At 36.1% G+C, this 9,980-nt stretch overlaps 1 pseudogene; it reads right to left on the reverse strand.

Annotated features, from left to right (window-relative positions):
• Positions 1–422: 422 nt before the first annotated feature.
• LOC109126538 (putative defensin-like protein 148 pseudogene) lies at positions 423–5,843 on the reverse strand (annotated as a pseudogene).
• Positions 5,844–9,980: the final 4,137 nt, after the last annotated feature.

The following is a 9,980-nucleotide window of genomic DNA, read 5'->3' on the forward strand; positions in this document are numbered from 1 at the left end:
ACATTTTCTATTTAGAACATAGACGGAAGTTTTCCTTTAGCTGGGTATCTCGTTTTGTGATCATATGTTACAAGATGGCACTGATCAATTCTTTTAGAAAACCATATATAATTTATCAAATTATATAAACTGGATGTATAAAGATGCATGAAATCAAATTCATTTTTTATGTCATATAAATATATAATACAATATAGTGTGTAATGAGGTCCGGTATAATACTTTTGAAATTAGAAATATTATATAAGGTTATTTTTTCTTTTAAGACTTTAACATCTCATTATTTCATTAATTAAACAGCAAAAGGATGATACAAGTAGTTAACTAACCAAACATAATTAAGCTTATGTTCTCATGTGGTATAAAAGCTTATCTTTACAGTATTTGTGATTTGTTATTTGTTTAGAAGAAAATAGGCGCAGTTAAAGGCAAGGATGACGACAGTTACATTGAAAATGTTTTCCAGGGGCTGAAGGTATGCATATAGATCTTCCTTTCGGTTGTTTCTTCAAACACAGAGACTCACACTCACGTTGTTTACAATGCTCCAACACTTACGTTGGCTTTTTTGCTCCACATTTCCAACCACTCCTGTTATAATAATACGTTTGGAATATAAATTTTAGTTTATGTATACAGAATGAAAAAGGTATTATTTTATCTTCTTATAGTGAAGATAGATGTTTCAAAGAAATTTAGGTATATCCATTCAGAAAAATGTAGTTGCAAATAATTAATTACTATTAATAAAAGGGACAATTTGAGGCTTCTCAGCCTATCCACGTCAGCTTCTGGAACTTCTTTCTTAGGCCACATCACCTTAATACTCTCTAACTAAGACTTACATTAGGGTTAGCTCATATCAAAATGATTTAAATGAAAGTCGAACCGTTCTGCCTCCCATATCCTTTTCTTAACACCGTTGTTGATTCTAATTAAATTTCTAAAGATAAAACTTATGTCCTTTCATCATGTTCGTTCACCGATGTAAATCATAGGTGGAAGAGAGAAACAATATTGAAGATTCACGTTTCTCCCTTTCCTCGACTCAGCCCGACAGGGATCTTCGTTGGCAAGTACGTACATCAATCTAGAACAAAAATTACCGTTCCTTTTTTGCAGGCTTATTGTTGTTGGTTCAACGGAGGCAACGATATACAAATGCTAACGTTTGATCCTAATCTTCTTGGTGCCTCTAAATCACTAATCTTCTTGGTTCATGTAAAATTATGCCTTTTTGGTGCCTCTAGATCACTAACCTTCTTGTGTCGAATCCTCTGTTTTGCTACTCACCTAACTGTGCACTTATCAATTCTTAGGAACAACTACAATATATGTGAATATGTGATCTGCAATACCCACCATTTAGAAGTGATGTCTCAGATTTGTTGATTTCCTTCAGCAACGGTTTAGATTCTATTCTTCCACATGACTAAGTTTTCATTTTGAAAAGTCTGATTTTTAAAATCTACAAGTGAATCCAGTAACGTTTAAGTTAATCAATTGAGTTCTCAAGTATTATCTCTTACCCCGTTCTCTGAAATTTTAAATAAATACAAAATAACAATACTTTTTTTTTTTGATAACAATACTTTCTTGCAGTTTCATTTGCGGTGAATTATCTCTCTCTATCTAATGTAATATGCATACAGTGTAAAGTGGGCATATTGAGAATGTAATGGACACTTTGGCATAAGTTTTGTTGTGTTATTTGATTGTCTCGACTCTCAAGTCCGCTTTTTGGTGTTTCAAGAGGCACTAGAGATTTGTGTTAAACATACACATGAAGATAAGATTACAAATACATGATATTTCTAATTCTATCCCAGGTAATGTAATTGTTTTCTTCTTATTTGCCGTGGAGTAATATTAACTGGGATCTTTAAAATTTAGTTGATCATGATGAGAAATAGCTTCCGTTTTGGTTCTTGGTGCGTGTACTAGACATGAGTTTTATGTTTGTGATTTTATACTCTCAAGGAAGTAGCAACTAACAAAAACCGCTACAATAATCGATTGATCTTGCAAAGTCAAATTGAGATGCCTTTAACAGATCAACATTATGATTTACAAATCACTGTGTGACTGTGTGACTACTATAAAAGAAACATAAGGTTTGCATTTTTATCATCATCAAATAGAAAACTACCAATCAATTATTTTTTATGGCAAACAGATTATACTTTTATCAAGTTTTCCATTTTTCTCCTGCATGTCCTCAATGTTAAATTGTGCTTCTAATTAAAAACGGGAAAATCACATTTTAAACGTTCAAAGTGTCATTGAGTAGCACTTTAAACCTTGAGATATTTTTACTAACACTATAAACCTTTAAAATAATTTCACTAACACTTTAAACCTTAAAATTAATATTTCTGTTTGTACCGTCACGACAGATGACAGAACAGTAATATCCGTTAACGTGAAATAGTTAAACTATGCTGGTTTGATTTAAATACTTATTTAATTAATTTAATTTAATTAAATTATTTATGAGGATTGATAAAAAAAATTAAAAATACATCAAAGCAAAAAAAAAATGAAGAATCAGAGGTAAGGTTAAAACATTTGACAAATGTAAAATTGAAGATGACAATATATTTAGAATAATCATGTGAAATTTCCAATGAGAAGTCAATCAATTTGAATTAGAATCCAGTAGAGATGCATTTATTAAAAGGATTAATAATATGAAGAGTAACGTCGTAAAAGTTTTGTTTACAATGAAGATGAAAACAAATTTATTTTTATCTTTTTATTTATTTATAAAAACTAAAATTAATTAAAATTTAAATTAAACCAACATAGTTTAACTATTTTACGTTGGTAGATATTATTATTCTGTTAATTTTTATGGCGGTACAAAAATGAAAGTTAGTTTTAAGGTTTAAAGGGTTAGTAAAATAATTCTAAAAGTTCAAAGTGTTAGTAAAATAATTTTAAAAGTTTATAGTGTTAGTGAAATTCTCTCGATGTTTAAAGTGTTACACAATGACACTTTGAAGGTTTAAAACTTGATTTTCTATCTTATAGAATCTAAGTTTTTCTGCGGCTAACTTAAATATATGTTTTTATTGTTAGGTTGCATTGTCGTTGCTTCTGCCGTTAAGAAGAAGAATCAGAGGAGGTGGTGGAAGCTAAGGGAAATTATGGTTGTGGATAGGCTGATGTAACGTGTAAACGATTTTTGCCAGCGACTGTCAAAAATGTAAGCGTAAGGAATCATAGTCACATTGTTTCTCGGAGTTCAAGTATTTTTACATTTAAACGTGTAAAATCACACTGTTTCTTGGTTTTGTTGTTTTAGTGTTGAAGTTAACATGTGTCGTCTGATCATATCTTTGCATTTTGAAGTTAGAAAAATTGGTATGTGCAGAGAAATATACATTTAACGATATGTTTCTCAACCTGTTTCAATGTCTAGAATGTCAGATGATGATATCCTAAGAAGTATTATTTTGCTTCAAAAATAAAAGGTCAGGTCCAACCACAGTGGAGCGATTAAGTGTAAACTATTATGCTTTTTTATCGATCCAATAATATGTTAGTCGAATTATGAGCTTCAAACTGTTATACAAAATTGTAGGTATATATTTCCATTAGCATATTGCATATATGTCAGTTTAAAATCTAATTATATGACGTGCATTGTCTTAAATTTGGGTTTATGTTGGACTTCTAACTAAAAACTAATTGACAATTAGTAGATTAGTCATAACCCTTTATATATTAATGATAGTTTTATCAAACTTCAGATGTGAGACTTGAATTGTATTCCAATAATCTTCCCTTCAAACCAAAGATCATATATGAGATCTTAACACGCCTCCTCGAGATGATAACTCCATCTCGAACCGATCTCACTTGGACCGATAATAAACCCCTTTTTGGGCCCTCATTACTCGGGTTAACAAGAGGCATGTCTGTATCCACTTTTCTAGGTCCACCAGAATTTTTTTACCTTGAGCTCTGATACCATGTTAAATTTGGGTTATCTTGGGCTTCCAACTAAAAACCAATTGGCAATTAATAGATTAACCATAACCTTTTATATATTAATGATAGTTTTATCAAACTTCAGATGTGAGACTTGGATTGTATTCCAACACGGCCAAATAAGTAAATAAATGATTTAATTTTACTATACTGCTTTGTAAAAAAACTATCTCTATCAACATATCCCAAATCTCACACAAAAAGGACATGTCGTTTTCAAACAAGAATATAAACAATTGTAAACTTTTTACCGAGAGAGATAAAATAGAAAAATACCATATACATTATAGGACATGTAAATGAATTGTAATTTCAAAACAGAATACACAATAAACAAAAATAAGAATATGCTAAAACAAGAAATAGTACCATAAAATTTTTATTAATCAAGATATTAAATACAACATTAAATGATTTTCTGCATACATAATAGACAAAAAACTAAAAACAAAACTACTATAACTAAATTAAAAATAAAATTGCCAAATACATACCGGGCATAGCCCGGACTAATCCCTAGTATATTAAAATAATTTGAATGTATCATATAAAACTATACCAATACTTTTAGAACAATAGCTGTAGTTTGAGACACGTGTCTATCAGCGAAAATGGAAAAAAAATGTTAAAACCAATGGAAATATGTATAATCAATTGATATCACAACAATCTTCGGGGGTATCTTAAGACCATTGAAATTTATAAACTAAGAAATTAACCAAATTGTGAAGAAATTTCAAAATATCTTTTAGGTGGTACAAACAATTTGAACTCATTTTCTAGTCAGGTCTAATACGTATGGACGTATGGTACAATAAAAAGCTGAACTCGATGTTACTGAATTCTAAATTAAATAATACTTGACACAAATTTATTTAACATCAATGTATTGATATATATTTTTTTTTTCACAAATGATGTATATATTAATTAAATATAATCGTTACAAAGATTTTGAGCTAGCCATGGTGGCTTCAATACAGAATCAGCATAATAAATTTTGTCAATACAACCATATTTAGCTAGAGCGTGTTCAACACTATTACATTCTCTGTTTGTGAAGGTGAAAGATACTTGTTTTAGTTTTGTAGTCCATAGATGTATATCTTCCAATAGATTAGTCAATGAAGCATTCAAATGTTGACCATTAACTAATTTTATTAAATCATTACAATCTCCTTCAAAAATGATAGATTGGTAGCTCTTGCACCAAGCCTGCTGTAGTGCCACTAATAGTCCCTTAGTTTCAGCTTCTAAGGCAGAACCTGCATTGTTTAGTCTAGAAGCTTCCCATGCCAACGATTCACCATGATGATCACGGAAGATCCAACCACAAGTGGTTTGATATGTTTGGTTGTTAAAACCTGCATCAAAATTACACTTGATGGATGGGTGTGCCGGTAGTCGCCGATTCATTGGTTACCCTTTGTGTGGTATTCTGACTCGGTAACGAAATTTGCATGGTACTGGTCCAGTCTTTGCATTCGGATTTAGCGAGTAAAACTGTTTTAGTTGCACTCTCAAAGTAGTTATTGAAAACCAAATTGTTCCTTGCTTTCCATACACGCCAAAATAGATTGAAAGGTAGAAGTGAGTCGAAAATGTTAGTGGTTTGTGATAATAGGGATATTATATAAGAGATGGTTTCCTCTGCAGTAGATAGTAATCGATCTAGATTTGGTATTGATATTGATATTGTAAAGAACTAATTTGGTATTCAAAACTCGTTTATTAGGAAAAAAATATATATATGTAATATTAGACAATACTAAATGTCAATACAAACCTAGTACAAGAACTGTGATGACAATAAGAACGGTGAACGAGAGTTGAAAGGATTTGCTCATCTGAGATGATAGAAATGAATTGATAGTTCGTTGAAAGTTATTAGAAAAAAAAAAACATTGTAGGTATGATCTATGTATTAAAAGAGAAGCATTCTTAAAGAAAAGAGTTTTGTACCCAATTTATTACTTGCCCTTAATATTCTATATTATTACATAAAACTGCTATTGCTATTCAATTTATTTATATACACAATATTTTATTCCTATAAATTCTGAAATTGGTAAATATTATTCAAATATTTTTCAAATATTAATTAATATTATCCCCTACATGTTTTCAAAATTATTTTCAAAACCTATGTATTATATTATAATAAAAATAATAACATGAGATGTAAAAAATATATATTTAATTCATATTTTCAAAAATATAAATAATATTATTTCTTATTGTTTAGAATTTTTGGACCAAAAAAAACTGAAATTAATTTTGAATAATAGATACTGGAAAATATTTAAAAATAATTTGACGGCATCTTAATTTATTTTAAACTATAAAATATTTAAAATTATGCAAATCCTAATTTTTAGTTTTCCATATAGAAAATTTCTGATGTATAAAACTAACATATATTAAAGATTCCTTAATTTCAAAATTAACATATTAAAAAAATATAAAATCTTCTATATATTTAAATATTATTTCTTAAAAATTTCGAAGGACGGGTTTTTATAGATAAAAATATAGTATACCCCTTATGGGGTATGGCTACGGGGACGAGTTTGACCCGCTTAAGAATTTAGGTCATTTGTTTCGAGAAGTTTTGTAACATCCGCGAACCAAAATCCCGGTTTGGGGATGTGCATCGGTCGATGCTGGAGGCGTATTGGTCGATGCAGGTTCAGTTTCTGCGTTTTGACTTAAGTTAAACGCTGCGTTTTGGGCAAAGGGAAAAGAAAAAACCTTAAATTGTTCTTTTGTCTCATTAGTCGACTTTGGCCGCTTTTGAGAGAAATAAAAGAGAGAAAGAGAGTTCTTGGTGTTCTTGAGTGTTCTTGGTGATTTTTTGGAGTTGGAAGCTGTTTCTGTAGAGATCTGTAGCTGGGATCGTTGTAGGAGCTTCTTAGGAGCGTTTTCTTCCTGTGTTTGGGTCAGATTTCTTTTGTTGCGAAGGTAAGTGCATGACCATGGCTTATCTAAGCTGGAGATTCTATGATCTGTTTGTTTATGTGTTGTTTGGCTTGTTAGAACGTTGTTTAGGTTCGTGTGAGGCTTTCTTGTGGCTTGGGATCGAGTCTTGTGGTTGCAGGAATGAAGATCCGGTGAGAAGCTTCGGGGAAAACGATGCTCGGCATGTGCATCGGTCGATGCACTTTGTGCATCGGTGATGCAAGTGCGAGGACGACGCGGTTTGACCTAAGAGCATCGGTCGATGCCATGTGGAATCTTCGGTCGATGCAATTAGGGTTTCCGCGTGATGTCGAGCATGCGTCGGTCGATGCGATGGAAACATCGGTCGATGCATATAATGCGTCGGTCGATGCAGTCCCCAGGTGGTGTCGGTCGATGCAGAGTCTGGTTTGTTTGTGGATTGTTGTTTGTTGGTTAGAGTATCTCTATTGCTTGTGTGTATAGCCCAGTAGATGGGAGGATTACCTTACTGAGTGTTTATAAAATACTCATGCATTGCAATTTGTGTTTGTGATGCAGGTAAAGGCAAAGTGTGATCGTGGAATCAAGGCAATGAAGAGGAGGATGTTCTAGGGACTCGATTGGATGTTGTCTGGCATTGCTAGGTTGCTAGAGTTGGGTCATTAGAAACATTGCTAGGTTGCTGGTTTCATGTTTTCTGATTATTGGTTATTGGATTATTGTTATATTTGATTAATGGTTATTATTTCTTGGATTTTTATTGGTATTGGTTATTCCGCTGTTGGTTGTCATTGTGGTTAGGTGGCTAGTGGGTATGGGACCACTAGTTGTAATTATTATTATTATTATTCTTTATTATTTAAAAAAAAAAACGGGTCAGGTAGTTTCAGTTTGGTATCAGAGCCCTTACGGTTCTAGGTTTGGGTTCACTAGGTTTCTGTTGTGATGTTGGGATTGCATGTCTTGATTGATTATGTGAGTTAGTCAATTGTGTGTGGCATGGAGTCCTAGAACATCCTCTTCGAGCCTACAGTGTGATTCCACGGTGAGTTTATGTTTCTGTGTTATGATAATTGTGTGCTTAGCCTTCTGTTCATGGTAGTGCAGATGGTTAGAGAGGATGTTGTTGCTGATCGTGGTCGTGGTCGTGGTCGTGGACGCGGACGTGGTCGTGGATGCGGACGTGGTCGTGGTAGGGGCAGAGTCCCAGTGGTTAGTGAGGCTGCGGACCAGAGTGTGACAGCAGAGGGTGTTGGCGAGTCGCAGGGTGTCCAGAGGGATTCCATGAGTGTGGCCGGAGGGGGCGGTGTTGATGCTCCAGTAGCCGGTGATGTTAGGGCCCCAGGTGTGGGAGTCCCAGTGGGTGGAGTCCCAGGTGTCGACCTTGCGGGTTTGCTGGCACAGTTGATAGCGCGGTTGCCGCCAGTGGCACCGGTTCAGGCTCAGGTAGGGCCACCAGTGGTAGCGGAGGAGCGGCAGCCAGTGGCTGCCGATGTGGGGGTCCATTCTCGTTATATCAGCATGCTGACAAAGATGGGCCGTATTGGTACCAAGCGGTTTTCTGGAGGTACATATCCTACCGCTGCGGATGCATGGAGGATGAGTGTGGAACGTAACTTCGATACTCTGAGATGTCCTGAGGAGTTTTGGGTGGACATTGGGGTCCACCATTTGATTGGTCATGCTCAGTTGTTGTGGATTTCTGTGGCAGCCAGGAGAGTGCAGAGGGAGATGTCTTGGGCTGACTTCATCTTGGAGTTCAACCGCAAGTATTTCCCTAGAGAGGCACTGGATAGGTTGGAGGTGCAGTTCCTTCAGCTAGCTCAGGGGACTCGGTCAGTGCGGGAGCTTGACTTGGAGTTCAGTCGACTTCTGAGGTATGGGGGTCGGGATATGGAGTCTGAGGAGGCTCAGATTATGAGGTTTTTGAGGGCCCTATGTGATGATTTGAGGGTTCACTGTAGAGGGCGGACTAATGCTTCGCGTGCAGAGCTGGTTGAGACTGCAGCAGGGATCGAGGAGGATATCCGGGCACAGTCAGTGGCGGCTAGCCCAAACATCAGGGAGGTAACCAAGAGGAGGTGGGAGGCTATGCAGACGTCGAGTGGTGCGAGTTGCGTCAAGTGTGGGAGATAGGATCAAAAGATTGCTAGCTGTCCCAAGAGGAGTGCTCCGTCGACAGCAGCCGTGTATGCTATCATTGCAGGGAGCCAGGGCACATCAGGCCCTTGTGTCCTAAGTTGCTGTCGGTAGCAGTGGCAGCGTTGCAGCAGGTGCAGACGGGAGGGCAGCCGGTGACACAGATTGAGCAGACGCCACGTGTTTATACGACTGCAGAGACTGGTGGAACCAGTGCCGGGGCAATCACAGGTATGATTTTTGGTACTTGTCTTTGTGAATTCTTAGTAAGTTCAGTTTTTAATGTTGTCATGTGATAAAGTGTTAGGTTCTCAGCACATGAAGTTTGTGTAGGGACTTTGTTGGTGGGCGGGTTTAAGTCCCACGTTATGTTTGACTCTGGAGCTACTCATAGCTTCATTACCCCGGAGTGTGCAGAGTGTACCTCAAGATGGCCATATTGCGGGGTCCGAACAGGTCATTGACTGAGACTAAGTTGAGTCCAAGGTATATGGGTCCGTTCAGAGTGGTTGAGCGAGTTGGGCCAGTGGCATATAGACTGGAGTTACATGTGGTTATGCGAGCATTCCATAAGGTTTTCCATGTGTCTACGTTGCGGAAGTGTCTCCGTGATGATGATCAGTTGTTGGCTAAGATTGCTGAGGATCTTCAGCCTAACATGAATTTGGAGGCGAGACTAGTGAGGGTTCTCGAGAGGAGGATCAAGGAACTTCGGAAGAAGAAGATTCCTTTGATGAGAGTCCTTTGGGACTGTGATGGTTTTGAGGAGCAGACTTGGGAGCCAGAGGTGAAGATGAAGGCAAGGTTCAAGAAGTGGTTCGAGAAGTAGGTCGCGACTTGAACTTGTCTAGCCTGGTCCCAGTTGTAGTCCGTGGCTGGAGCGGGAATGGAGTATTCCAGCCCAT

This window comes from Camelina sativa, chromosome 1 (assembly GCF_030686135.1).
Source record: "Camelina sativa cultivar CO46 ecotype springtype chromosome 1, ASM3068613v1".
NCBI lineage: Eukaryota > Viridiplantae > Streptophyta > Magnoliopsida > Brassicales > Brassicaceae > Camelina > Camelina sativa.